Source organism: Danio rerio, chromosome 17 (assembly GCF_052040795.2).
Source record: "Danio rerio strain M-AB ecotype USA chromosome 17, GRCz13ab, whole genome shotgun sequence".
NCBI lineage: Eukaryota > Metazoa > Chordata > Actinopteri > Cypriniformes > Danionidae > Danio > Danio rerio.
In genome coordinates this window covers 31,535,873-31,550,453 of record NC_141037.1, presented here as the reverse complement: position 1 = coordinate 31,550,453, position 14,581 = coordinate 31,535,873, and the positions used below count along the sequence as shown (strand labels likewise).

The 14,581-nt window shown below is 33.5% G+C and overlaps 2 long non-coding RNA genes across 4 annotated transcripts in view; both read left to right on the top strand.

Moving 5' to 3' along the window:
- Positions 1 to 14,581, top strand: part of LOC147839960 (uncharacterized) — a 136,841-nt gene that overhangs the window by 32,094 nt on the left and 90,166 nt on the right. The window lies entirely within an intron of this gene.
- Positions 1,002 to 3,741, top strand: LOC147839961 (uncharacterized). Of its 2 annotated transcripts, none has more exons than XR_015514000.1 (6): positions 1,002 to 1,061; positions 1,384 to 1,496; positions 2,462 to 2,588; positions 2,765 to 2,850; positions 3,164 to 3,206; positions 3,304 to 3,741. It is a non-coding gene; the product is annotated as an uncharacterized LOC147839961 (long non-coding RNA). The 2 variants fall into 2 exon arrangements; XR_015514001.1 differs by having other exon boundaries at positions 2,419 to 2,588.

Genomic DNA, 14,581 nt, shown 5'->3' with positions numbered 1-14,581 from the left:
GTAAATAAAAAATGCAGAGTTTTTTTTTTTATCACAGTTTATTAATTGAAGTAAGGACATTTTAGTGAGTTACTTTTTACATTATTTCTGCTGCATTATTTTTCTTTTTTTTTTAATATACAGTAATTATCATTGTTTTTTCCATTGTAACAACCTACATAAAATAGCCAAAACCTTTGTCCGCATCAAATGAAATTTACAGGGGTGATGAGTAAAAGTGTGTACTTTATTGATTTAAATAACTCATAAAACAGATATATTTATTTAAAGTGAAATACTTACTTAATCTGTTTTGTACTTATTTAAATACAGTACCTAAAATAACAAGTCACCCTTACACTATGAAAATAAGTTGATCTTTATTACAGCTTCCTGTTGATAGATCTGTAAAACCTATAGTGGTTTAAAGAATAGTCATAAAGTAATGAGTTACATGGTAAACAATTGAAGGGGCTGCACTGTCAACCTTGAATAGAGTGTTATAAAACTGACTTAAATATTAATTTGTACCCTCTATAATTAGAAAAAACATTGGTTGAAATATTTTTGGCCAAATTAAAAATGTTGTGATGTATTGGTTTTTAAAGTACAGATAAACACCTCTGTGCTCGAAACAAAAAGTGATGTAAAACATATCATGATATATTGACTAAGACTGAGAAACATGCATATACAGTACATATAGAGAAAGTGATAGAAAAGGAGAAATAATTAAAAAGTAGGTAAAGATTATTTTGGAGGAACGCTACATTTATGCAGTGGTTTCCTAATAAAATTCTATTTAAACTTTAGTTATGACTTTAAGCTAGCTACACAGCAAATTCATCAGAGTTAAATTCTCGGTGTTGAAGCATTTGAGAGTAAAGTGTTGACGTTAAAGAGTTAGATTTTGATAAATGAATATAATAAAAGTTAGAATTGATTTTATTCAGTACGAAATCAAGGAGTTATCTTTTCAACACTTGGAGGTGTTATTTCCAACATCCGGGAATTCATGCAGCCCCAGTCACTGAAGAATTTTCCAGATGCCATTTTCCATCTGAGGTTTAGAACAGCAACTGGTGAGTCAAACTACCTAAATGTTTGTATTTTACTGACTTTCTTTAAGGAAATACAGTTGTAAACATGTTGTTAAGTTAATAACTTTAGAATGGAGTGACAATTTTAAACTTCTGCGGTTCATTCATGGTCGTTTGTGTATCTAGCTTGAGGTAAACTGCATTACTATTGACTTCTTTTCAAGAATGTTTTTATATATGCTCACGCATAGTGCATAAAAACATCAAATGTACATGTTCAACACATTTCTGTCACGCTTAATGCCATTTTGTGCGTTGTTACCCATCTGTAAAATAAAATCGACACTTCTCCTTTAATTCCAAGCAAACTAGCGAGGGAATCCCCGGAGCCGCCTAACGTTAGCCTACTCTGCCCGGATGCTAACGGCAACACAGGACGGCTTCCATAAGCTCTGGAGAGTTTTTAAAACATATCTGGTGAGTAAATGAACATATGCTTACTTGTAAAACGCTTCCTGACTAAAACAAATGATTGTTTGTTATTCGTGTACGTTAATTTGGTTATTTTAAACACCGCGGCCCTTTTAAACTGGTTCATTCGTGGCCGTCCATATACCGTTAAGTTAGTCCATAACTTAGACTCGTGTGATAACGTACGCTTGAATTATGTTAAGTGTTGACAACCATTAAAGTCGGAATGTTAACATTAATGTCTTTAAATGACCGCGTTTGCACTTTATCACATTTAACGTTACAGAAGTCTCCCGGAAGTTGCGGGACTAACGTTAACGTTATCCCGCAAATGCACAAAGACTCCCAGATGCCCAAGTAGATGCCCGCAAATGAATGATAATCTCCCGGAAATCGCGCGTCTCCCGCCCGGTCATTAAACACTTTGCACGCCCCTCTCCACCGCATCCCTCCCAGCTCTTCAGGTACGTCGCGCGCAAGTCACCCCCACCGCTCTTTAGGTAACTGTTACGTCGCGCACAACTCATCCCATTGCTCTTTAGGTACTCATCTCTCCCGCTACCTCCCGCAAATCAACTCTGTATTCCCCGAAAATGACTTTTCCCAACTCGGGATGTCTGACGTTAGTAAGTAAGGCTATTTCTGTTGTCAGGAACATCTTAGTCAAGCTTTTTCTCCCGCATGATATTGTGCTTAAAACTATAGGCTAAACTTAGCATGTACTGTACACAACATTTCCGTTTTATTAGTGCGTTGTAAACAGCCACCTGTCTGTAAAATTAATCAACTGATTCATATTTGAGCAGCCTAATGATGATACAGGTTTGATTTGTAGATTTATTATCAATAATCAACATCTGAATCAAAAGATATGTGAAAATGTGTGAGGCATACTTTGTGATGTTCATCTCTCTTTTTTTATCTGAAGGTTATGCTTATGTGTTAGATACTAGTGTGTTGTTTTTTAACAGCCACAGTTCTCTGTACAATAACACAAGACCCTGTGACGGTGGCTGATTAGAGACGGATGGTGTATTTCCAGAGTTGGTGAAATGACCAAGCACACCTTCTTGGTCATATGTGGTGATAATAATGAAGGTATGTTTGATAAAGTTCTGTATTTGTTTCACAATAAGCTGAGAGGGTATTAGAGCATTAGAGAATAACGAATGACACGAAGGTGATAAGTTTTGTATTGTGGGTGAACTGTTACTTAAATAATGTTTTGCTCTTTGCTTTGCACTTTTCCTCTTCTGCTTATCCTAATATTTTAGATTATATTTGGACCTGAAACATCTGCTAGACTCCAGGAAAGGTGGCGTCAATACTGGACCTGAAAGGGCCCAACAAGTTGAATCTGGTAAAGAAACACACACACACACACACACACACAAACACACACACACACACGCACACGCTTACAGAAAACTGTAAGTTTATGAATAATTTTTACACTGTGGCCAATATTTTGGGGAAGTCAGCATCACTAAATGATATAAAAGATTTTAAGCTCCTCTAAATTTTGCTCCAAGTGTTGTGTTAAATTCTGGATTCTGGACAGACAGCTGCCTGTTTTTCCAGTTCTAGTCATAGTGGTTAACCTAATTGTTTTTGGAGATCCAACAGTGATGTATGTGTTTTTCTACTTTTTCATATCCTGTCACCTCAACCAGCTGGGAGAGTCAAGTTGTGGATCATCATGTAGATTTTCAAAAGGTAAGTTTAGATTTCTTGAATGTTTTATTTACTTTAAATGTTCTTTTAAATATATCATAGAATTTGATTGCAATTTGTTTTCAAACATTTTTCTTAGTCATGCTGGAGTCTTGAAGAGTTCTTAGATGAGCATCACCCTACAGTATATCCGTGCATCAGGAACCACCAGACGAGCGATCAGCAGCTACTACTGTACATCGTCATGGATAAAAAGGTCATCCTGTGGCTGGGAAGCACATCTTTCACAGGACATGCTTGATGAGATTTCCTAGCTCCAGTTTGTTTTCACACAAGTTTACAGCATTTATACCTTCATTTAAACTGCTGTGTTTGATATGGAGGACCAAGGAAACACCAGAAGTGAAAGATTTGCACGCCAAGTTGTTTAAAATGTAATTTCAGAAAAAAAACTATGCGTTCAGAAGAAAACTATGAGTGACGATATTTTGAACTTTCAAATTGCTCTGATGAAACATCAAGTTTGGACATCATATTTTGTTGATACTGTCTGTACTAATAAAACATTTAAAGCATATTTGACATTGTTGCATTTTAAAAATTGAATGAATTGTTGAAGTTGTGAATGTTTTCAAATAAAATGTTTTTTCTTTTGTAATTTACAGTCTATTTGACCTTTTTACCATATTTACACTCAAGAGAGTTGAATAAAATAACAATATATTACACCAGGTGGTGTTAAATATAGTTACATTTTTTAACTCTGCCCTGAGTTAAAATTAACCCTTACTTCGGTGTCAATGTGCCAACCCTTTTGAAAGTGTTGATTTAAGTCTGTTTTGAGTGGACCCCATGAGACACTTTCAAAGTGTTGAAATTAACACCCAAAGAGTTGTTTTGGGTCCCCATATTTTGCTGTGTAGGTTGAGTCTGTAAAATGATGTATTTTCACTTGAATGCAATGTTAATTTAGCAAGTGCATTTTGAATCATTTTAAAATAATTTTAATGTTGCTTTAAATTACATACATATATTAAAATAGGAAACAGTAAAAAACCTAGTATAGCATGTGTTAACACACGGTGCTAATTAAGCTTGAGCCTTAGATTTATGACGGAAAGGCTGACTGGTAATTTGCCGTCGTTTACATGGCTGATGTGTCTAAGAGCTCTGCCGATGGTCTGAGAGACGAGTGATTGATGCGTGACTGGACACTAACCGTTTCAAGGACTGCATGTTCTGTGTATGTTGAATAGAAACTAGCTTCATACTGACTCACGTCTCTGACATGTTTATGTGTTATCACAGCATTTCCTGCCATTACTGAAGCCTCAACACACTGAACGTAAATAATCGCTCATTGCTAGTCACTGCAGTCATCACTAAAAAGAATCTGAGCAAAACATTTATTTGTAAATGATGTATTTATTTTATTTTAATGAAGCTCTTATATGGTTGTTTTGATAGCCTGCTTTTCTTACTTCATTTATTTAAAAGTAAAACTGCATTTATATTAGAATTAACTTAATTGGTTGGATAAATATCTTTTGTTTTTTTTTTCCTGAGCAGAAGAGGTCCTTAAACAAAAATGCAGTCTGCTGGAGACTGTGTGGCTCAAATGAAGTGAATTATTCACATATATTCTGGAAATGTTTAAAAACTCAGGCATTTTGACAAGAATTTCATAAATGTTTAGAAAATATATTCCATATTCACAGCATTTCTTTCTTTCTCAACTCAATACTTATGGCCTAAAAATCCTATGTTAGAAGAAAAATCTGACAAAACTGCTGAAAATGTTGCTGATAGCCTGTAAAAAAGCCATAACCAAAATATGGTTACAGCTCAAAATACCTCAAATTAGTGACTGATTTGACATAATTTATAAAATCTATAAGATGGAGAGGCTAACAATGAATCGTCATTTACAGACAGTGGAGTTTAATGAGACATGGAGAAAATGAGTAGAAATATTATAGAATGTATAGTCAGAAAGATGCGAAGTTTTATATTTTATATATATATATATATATATATATATATATATATATATATATATATATATATATATATATATATATATATATATATATTATATTATATATTAATGGGAGAAAACATAAAAGAAAGATAGTGAAAAGAACAATACCTATTTAAACAAATTTAACAAATAAATAGAAACTAACATTTAAGATCCTCAATGTATAATCCTCACTGTTTCATATGTATGTATAGGTAATAAGAAAAGGGTAAACTGGGTGCCACAACATGGGTTAAAAAAGTACACAATTGAAATTAAAAACAACAAATCAATTTGATCTGTTTTCTTTTTGACGCTATACAAATTAATTATGTGTGTAATATTTTGATAATATCCTTAAATCATTAATGTAACTTCCATATTTATTTTGTATTTTATAATTTACGTTATTACTGCAATTTCTAAAGTCCGATGTTTGGTTGTTTTCTACCCATTGTGGAAAACCCTATATACAATACATCTGTAAATTTGGGAACTACATTAAAAAGTAAATGAGAGAAAAAAAAGAATCTTAATTTAAAATGTGTAGTTATGTATTTATATAATTTGCAATATTAGCTGTGTTGCACATTTATATAGTTGTTATTATTAGTTATAATTGTATCATACAAATTGTTTTAATAAATATAAATAACAACTCTATAAATTAGCATCATAGGTAATATTGCTGTATGTATATATATATATATATATATATATATATATATATATATATATATATATATATATATATATATATATACATACATACATACACATACACACACATTAATTCTTTTATATTTATTATATTTCCTCTCCAGTTTCTGTTTAACAGGGAGATGCTTTTTTTCAACACATTTCTAAACATAATAGATTTAATAGCTAATTTCTAATAGCTGTTTTCTTTATCTTTGCCATGATCACAATACATAATATTTTTCAAGATACTAGTCGTCAGCTTCAAGTGCAATTTAAAGGTTTAATTAATTATCTTAACTAGGCAGGTTAGGATAATTAGGCAAGTCATTGTAACAGTGGTTTATTCTGTAGACAATCTAAAAAAATTGCTTAAGTGGGCTAATAATATTCTAGCAAAAATAAAACAAATAAGATAAACAAATAATAAGAAAAAAAATTATAAGAAATACTGTGAAAAATTCAAATACTTGTGAAAAAAAATCGCTGGATTAATATAAAATTAAAGCTATGAAAAATACACTATTGTACATAGAATTCTATTAGTGGAGAATAATTATTTTATAATTATCATATTCGATGTGTCAGTCCTGCAATTTATCATAAGAGTGTTTGAGAGATATTCAGTGGCGTTTAGCACCAGTCTGGCTATGTTTTGTTAATGGATGAAAGGTGTTACTGATGTCTCCCTTTCTCGTAACCTTCACAGAGAGCATAGCAGTGTGTTTCCGACTCAGCCTTCCCACATTTATAAGCATCAGAATCAAAGCTTTGCTTTTTAAATGAAACTGGAAATCCCCTCCCCATAGACATACACTGACGTGGATGTCTGTTTCTATCACGTGACTGCGTTCATATAAGGTCACGACACTGTCACCTCAGCACTTGGTTGTCTTTGTGCTTTTTATCTGATTCTGTTTTAACTTCATAACATTAATTTCCTGACTATTAATAATATTTAAAAAAAAATGTGAGATTTATTGCATTTTTTTCCCTATATATTAATTAAAAACAAACATTTTTAGATCAAGTGTTAGTCCCTAGTAAGTTTGAATTTTGGAAAATACAGAATTTTAGTTGTAGTAGCTAAATTAATTTTAATTGCAATAAAGAGAATAAATAAAACCAAGAGATTCTTTGCTTTGTTTTAGTGAGATGCTTTTTATCTTTCAATTTTAAATACATCAAATATTTACAGTATTAACAATACATTATGGTTACATTACAATCAAATTAGTTATGTGTATGTTTCATAGTTGTTTTATTAATCTTTATGTTTATTAGAAATATTGGATGTATAAATGTACGTTTATTATACACTCAAAAAATGATGTATCTGTTTGTTCAATCTACTTATTTAAATCGAGCTGAGAAAGCAAAATATTTGAGTTTTTAGGGGGAACAACTTAATAGTTTTTTTTCAATCCACTTAAATTTGTAAAAACATGTAAATGACTTCATGGCTTCATGTTGCCCCAACACAAATTGATTGTACCCCCAACCTTGCATTTTTACAGTTTTGATGTTCAGTCCTAAATAATAAAACATCTTTCTAAAAATGTATATTTTTTTAATTCAGCTTTTTATTTGATTGAACCTGACTGTCAATATATAAATTTATGACTATTAATGACAAAAAAGTGTTACTGTAATTTCTACACATTCCGTTTACGTTTCCTTTTGCTGCTGAGGACCAATTTTCTCACTTTGACATTGAGATGACTACGACTGTTTAAAGTCCTCTACGGAATGAACTCAGTCCCCATTAAAACACTGAAAGCAGTACATTTTTGTACTGCCTCGCTAAAAGCGGAAGAGTCAAAACCCAAGCCTCTGATAAATCTCCCTACCGCGCATTGATATTGATTATTTCTGCCAAAAAGCTCCCCCGAGGACCCCTTTCTGAGTTTATTCCACCATTCGTTCACGTCAATATATCTATCTTTGAATCGCATATATCCATCTATCTTCTGAATCACAGCCACTCCTGTAAGTCTTGCAGAAACTGAACTTCAGATCGCTTCAAACAGCAGCAGCACTCATTCAGATCTAGCAGCGGGGGGTTTAATAAGTTGTGTCAGATTGGTACTTTACCTTTTGCTAAGTATATTAAGAGGAATGTATGTGGATTGGTGGTGTGAGTGTAATAGAATTTGAAGGCCTGGGGCAACATTCGGAGGTGAATGTTAGATGTTATATAGTGGGCCCCTGAACCCCCCACCACAGTCTATTGTTTCAGTGAAGTTGAATACAACAGTAGTCTTTCCTAGATGTTGTGCAGCAGTGCTGAGCGTGTGTGTGTGTGCATGTGCGTGTGTGTGCATGTGCGTGTGTGTGTGTGTGTGATTGCAGGGTTGATGCTCTGTGACTCATGTTGCCCTCAGTTAGCCAGCAGAGGCCACTCACAGCATATCATACAGCTGACAGTCAGACGCTGCACGCACAGATCTGCCTGCCTTCACCAGAACACACACACATTCCCACACTCAAACTGTGTGGATATAAAGCATTTCTGTTAAACAAGCTCTCTTGCACTGTCATTTCAGTTGCACTTGATTTAATTTATTCTTAAATCTGCACATTTTTTATGATATATATTTGAGCATTTAAGTGTAGTTTATGTATTGTTTTATTATTTTTTCTTAGTTTTTTTAATAGCTGGTAAATAGCGTATACATTTATTTATATACAATTTAGTATATATTATATTTAGCAATTATAATTATATTTAGTATCATTTTAATAGTGATTTCAGACCATTTCTGGTAATGTCTGTTAATGTTGAAGACGTATTGGTTAAGTCATTGTTGCACTATTAATAAAAAATATATAGATTAAAAGATTTTAAAATTATTTAATAATTTAAATTAAAACTAAAACTGATAATAGAATTATAATAAAAATATATATTTAAAAACTTGAAATAATTTAATAATTTTAATGAAAATTAAAACAAAAATTGTTAATAAAATTATAATAAAATATAACAAATCTGTAATTATTTAATAATTAAAATTTACATTAAAACTAAAATTGACAATAAAATTATAATAAAAATGTTACGCAATCCGAAATAAATTTTATAATTTAAATTTAAATTACAACTAAAATTTATAATAAGATTATCATAAAAATATATTTAAAAATCTTAAATTATTTAATAATTTAAATTTACTTTAAACCTAAATTTGATAATAAAATTATAATACAATTTTTCAAGCAGTCTAAAATTATTTAATAATTTAAATTTAAATTAAAACTAAAATTGAAAATAAAAACAATTGAAATATCTTTTAAAATTGATAAAATTATAATATAATATACAAAAATCTGAAAATATTTAATAATTTAAATTAAAATTGATAATAAAATTATAAATTACAAAAAGCAACTTGCTTATGTTTAATGGGAAAAAATAAATAAATGTGCAAATGTTTTAAACATTTTTTAAAAATCTTAATATGTCAATCACCACATTAATAAGTCTTAATTTCTATTTACTTACACTGTGTAGCTCACACAGCTTCAGTCAGCACACATATCTTTTCAACTCTAAGATGTTATATATTTAGCTATGTATGCATATAGTATTTCGCTATTATTTTTGCTACTTTCTGAGCTGATCTGATGTAGAAAAATCATCAGCCAGATGCTCGTAAAAGCTGATAAATGATTTATCCATGAAAAAATATTAACTGGAGTCTGGACAATTGATTGGCTGATGATGAATGCGAGGCATGTGGATTACAGGGGAGAGCCGAAAGGCAGTAAATACAGATGTCATTTTGCTGAAGAGCGCCATGTTACGCTGCCATCACAGAGCTCTAAAATCACCAAGAGTGTCATCCATAGATTCATCAAACTCACATATGGCTTTTTATCCTTGTCTTTTTGTAAAATTGTGGTCCTGTGAATGCTAAACATATACTATAAAAATGCTGGGTTCCACACAAATCGTTATCAAGAAGTTATCTTTATTGTTTTTAAAAATTTGTCCTCCAAAAAACTCAAGATGTGTGTTGATTCAGCTCATTTCAAACAAGCAGTTTGAACCAGCAGCAAAAATAATTTGAGTGTAAAGTCTATGATGGTTTGAATAATTAAAACGTCCTAAGTTGACAAACATTTTATATTTATTTATGCTCTTGCGTTTAGAATAGTATGATTTGTAGCCTTTGTTTTACGCTTTAAACTATACTTCCAACTGTATGCATTTATGCTTTATAAACAGCTGTGGCTTAAAACGCAGTGCCGGTCTCGTCTCCCCGATCAACTCAGCGGCTCATCCTGTCATACAGAAGCATGCGGCACACCGTGATCCGCTTGAGAAATTAAAAAAGGGAAGTGTTTCTGTCAGCCTAAGCCCAGGATTCACGACCCAATCCACCACGGAGGACTAATGAAATCATCCTAATCCTTCCACCTCCCCTCACCCTCCTAATGCACATTCATTCACTATTCTATCTTTACCAGGGGAAAGGGAAGCCGAATCAATATAGTCTACAGCTTTGAAAAACCGTCAGGAAATAAAGCCTCTGAAATGAAGACATATGCGCTGGTTTTGTGCATTGCGCTGTCTCATTCTGCATGCTTTATTCAATTGGCGGTGAGTGAAGGAAATATCTCGCTGATGAAGGCATATAAGGGAATAAACCTAATCAGTCTTCAGCCTTTTTTCTTTCCGTCTTCGCTCTCTCCCTCTCTCTTTCCTGCTGTCCCTGAAGGTTGAGGAAATTCCAGCCTTCAGAATGAATCTTTTCCTGTAATCGGTCCCTGAGGCTGTGTCATAATTCTGTATACAGTATCATGATAATGACATTCCAATAATCATACGCATCATAAACCCAGGCTCTCGGGTTCGCAGAGTGAGAACGATCAGACGCTGGGTGTCACGCGCCTGACCTGTATTGTAACAGTGATGTGATTGGCCATAATCCCAGAGCGAATACGGGTTTCGTTCAAATTTAATAATGCTTTCAGACCATTTCATGTAATTTAGTACTAATAAAATAAATTAAAGAATAAATTAAATAAATATAGTAAAGTTGAACTAATATATAATCTCATTCAAAAAACAAAAACTGAGCAAATTCAAAATCAAACACAAAATACTTGCTCAGTGTACATAAATGCAAATTGGACATACAGTTTTTCTTCGTAAATATTGGTTTCATTAGACTGTAATAATGTTTTCAGAGTATTTACGGTCGTTTAATTCCAATTTAATATTAACGAATTATATAAAAACAAATCAGAATAATAAGCAAGTACCTTATTAATTAAATAGGTAATCCAAACACTGTGGCTTTGGATAGCCAAACTTGCAAATAGTGCCTAACACATGTTTTATTAAAGGTGCTGCATGTAAGTTTTGGACTCTTCTAAAGCATAAAAATACCATAATATGTTTGTAGATATTTAAGAAACATGCCAAGTGAACATTCTTGTTTATCTGAAAAACAATTCAGACAGACAATGCTAGTTTAGCCAATTATATTTCAGCACCTCAGGTTACCTTAATGGAAAACCACGTATTTCATTCATTCATTCAGAAAGGCTCTCAAAGCATGCGCTCATGACCGAAATGCGACCTCTGATGGACAGTAGCAGACTCTGAAATGATGCGCAGATTCAGAGTTCCTCATGAGGTGGTTATCAGCTAGCAAATAATATAAATATTACGAATGTAAACATTAGGTGAGCAGGTTACATTGTAGCCCCGTGTCCTAACAACACGCTTCGTGATGAGATACGCAGTCATAAGCAATTTGGCTTCTGTATCAGATAAAACATGATAGAAATATAAATACAGCCAATTAGAAGCATAGAATATGCACTCACTCACAAAATGGTAAGGCAGTGTTTCCTCCAGGATTTTTTCCAGCTGTGGTGGCAGACCTACCAACTACCTATGGCGTTATTTCAATGACAAATGTTGCAAGAGCAATATTACAAGTCGAGTTCGCATTTATGTAATACGAGCATGCAAATCTCCTCTGTTTGTGCACAAAACTTCTTGCATGCCCTCAAATAAATGCTGATCAAGTGCAGATTTTATTGTGCGTTCTGAAATAAACGCTGCTGAAGTGCGATTTAGTGCGTTTATGTAACATGTATGTCTCCAATATTTATAAGATTCGCTAGGAATATTTATGAATGTCCAATAGACCTACAGAGAGGCATTAATGCGTCCTGAAGTAAGGTGAAATGACTATAAACTCCAGCAAGATAAATTCATTTTATGCAGAACCACAGACATTTATCTATAAAGTATAATTATGGAAACGTTCATCTTAACTGAAAGCTATGCCTGTTTGCTAGCTTCACGCACCACGCACTTGTCTGTCTGTCAGTCAGTCAGCATGTCGCCTTAAAGGGTTAAAGAAATAACACACAGCACTATTACAATTACAGAAAAGTTTACGCTGTTATAATTTTAATATGTTTTGGTGTGAAATTAAACCGCTAAAAAAAAAAAAAAAAATTCACGACTGAATGTTTTAATGAAAAGCTGTAATGAAGCCGTGGCGGGATGATTTTTGGTGTGGTGCCCCGACATGGAAGAATGAATGTAGCGCAAACCATGGGTATAGTTTAAAATCTAATTAATACATATTAAACCTCTTTAACATTATTAAATATACATGCTGAATCACTATGTGTTGGTTTGCATTATTTCAAAGCTCTAAATTTCAATTTTAAACGGTTTATTTTATTTTCAAGATCTGAGTGAACTATCTGCTGCTGCTTTCAGTATATGGCAATAAATGTCATGTAAAATTGCATTCAAACTCTCACTGTTAGCATTCAACACTGAATAAAGCACATGAGGTGTACCTGAGGTGATCATTGTCAGTGTATCCTGTTGGTCAGTTACAAGAAATAGAAGCCGTTTCTAATATATCAATTCGAGGAGTTGGTTAGAACAAAAACTGCTTTTATTATGGAGAATATTTCTTCTATCGTGTGCCTTTGCTTTCATTTTGAACACGTTTCAATCAGCTTTTAGGCTCGATCATTAGACTCACTCCTTTTGGTCCTAAATCTGACAACCAGCACTTGCGTTTGTTTTGATCCAGGAATGCTATACCTTGTTTAACCACTGGGTGTCAATCATACAAACTGGTCCTTTAACTTAAAAAAAAAAAAAAAAGAACAAAGACCAACTTTCTTACTCTTTCTGGGAAAAAAAAATAATAAATGCATGAAAATGTCAAACTTCGCACATCCCCATGAGATCCTAGAAGGTATTTTACGATTCAAAAATTCAAATCAATTTGAAACAAACAGGAAAACTCTACTTGCTAGAATTAAGCCTTAATTTGTGTGCATTTCTGGTGTGTGGCCCACACAGCTTTAGCCAGCACACACACCTTTCTCACCCAGTTACTCCCACTTCTCAAAAGACTACTTTCTTAAACCCACAGGTAGTAAACAACCAATTTTATTCTCAAGAATAGCCTCAGCTTCCATCAACCTCATGTTTATTTTCTAGCAGTGCAAGGGGAGAGAGCCCAGCGCAGAGTGGTATTGTGATATTTGCGCTACGATAAGTCCATAAATAAGATTAATACGGCGTAGAGGAGGTTGTCGGCGGGCCGGGCTAAAGGAAATAAGTTGGCTGTGAACAGAGAATACTGTAAACTGAATGAATCAGTGGGGTCCAGTGCCAGATAATGTGATCATGAGTCCATGTAACTCAGCATGACAATGGGCGCAGGCTTCTCTGCCTCCATGCTTCACTGTTGAGAATGGATTACAGAGCTCCAGTGGCACGCTGTAGACCCATTTTCAACCTGCCACTGAGATAGCAGCCAGATTAAAGTCCTCACACGCACGCGTACACACACATATGAGGCCAGCCAGAACAGAACCAGACGTCAACAGTAATGTGGACATGTGTCCATATGCTCCAGAAAAACACAGTGCATTCAGTGCAAAAAGCATGCATAAAGTGAGCATACCTGGCGGTTTAAAACATTATGAAGTGCTTAGCAACTTTCAAAACAAAGTTTGGGTGGGCCCTCATAAAAAGTACTTGTCTTTTTTTGTATAAAAAGTCCTTATTACATCCACATCACAGATATGAAACACCATCCGGATTGGATATCCCTATCAAACTAAACCTGTGAGTGAGTGCAATGCTTTCATTTGGATTATCAATTCAAGAATCATTTCTTAGTGTTATCAATGTTGAAATGTTTTATGTTGCGTGCAATTTTTGCAGAAAGCCTAATATATTATTTGATTGCTAAAACTTGAAAAAAAAAACATTTATTTATCTGGGTATCAACTCATTTTGATGGTCCCTTTAACACACAGGTGTCAAACTCACTTCCAAAAGGGCCGCAGCTCTGCACAGTTTAGTTCCAACCCTAATTAAACACACCTGATCAAACTAATTGAGTCCTTCAGGCTTGTTTGAAACCTACAGGTAAGTGTGTTGGAGCAGGGTTGGAACTAAACTGTGCAGGGCTTCGGCCCTCCAGGAATTGAGCTTGACACCCCTGCTTTAACAAATTTTGATGAATTTAAGTTACATGCCAACTAATTATCTTTAGAGTTAAGGTAAACTGGGGATTAGGGTTAGTGTGAGTGGGAATGTACTTGCAAAGATTCTTACACTTTCAGAAATAAAGGTACAGGAGCTGTCACCGGGGCAGTACCTTTTCAAAAGATACATATTTGTACCCAAATA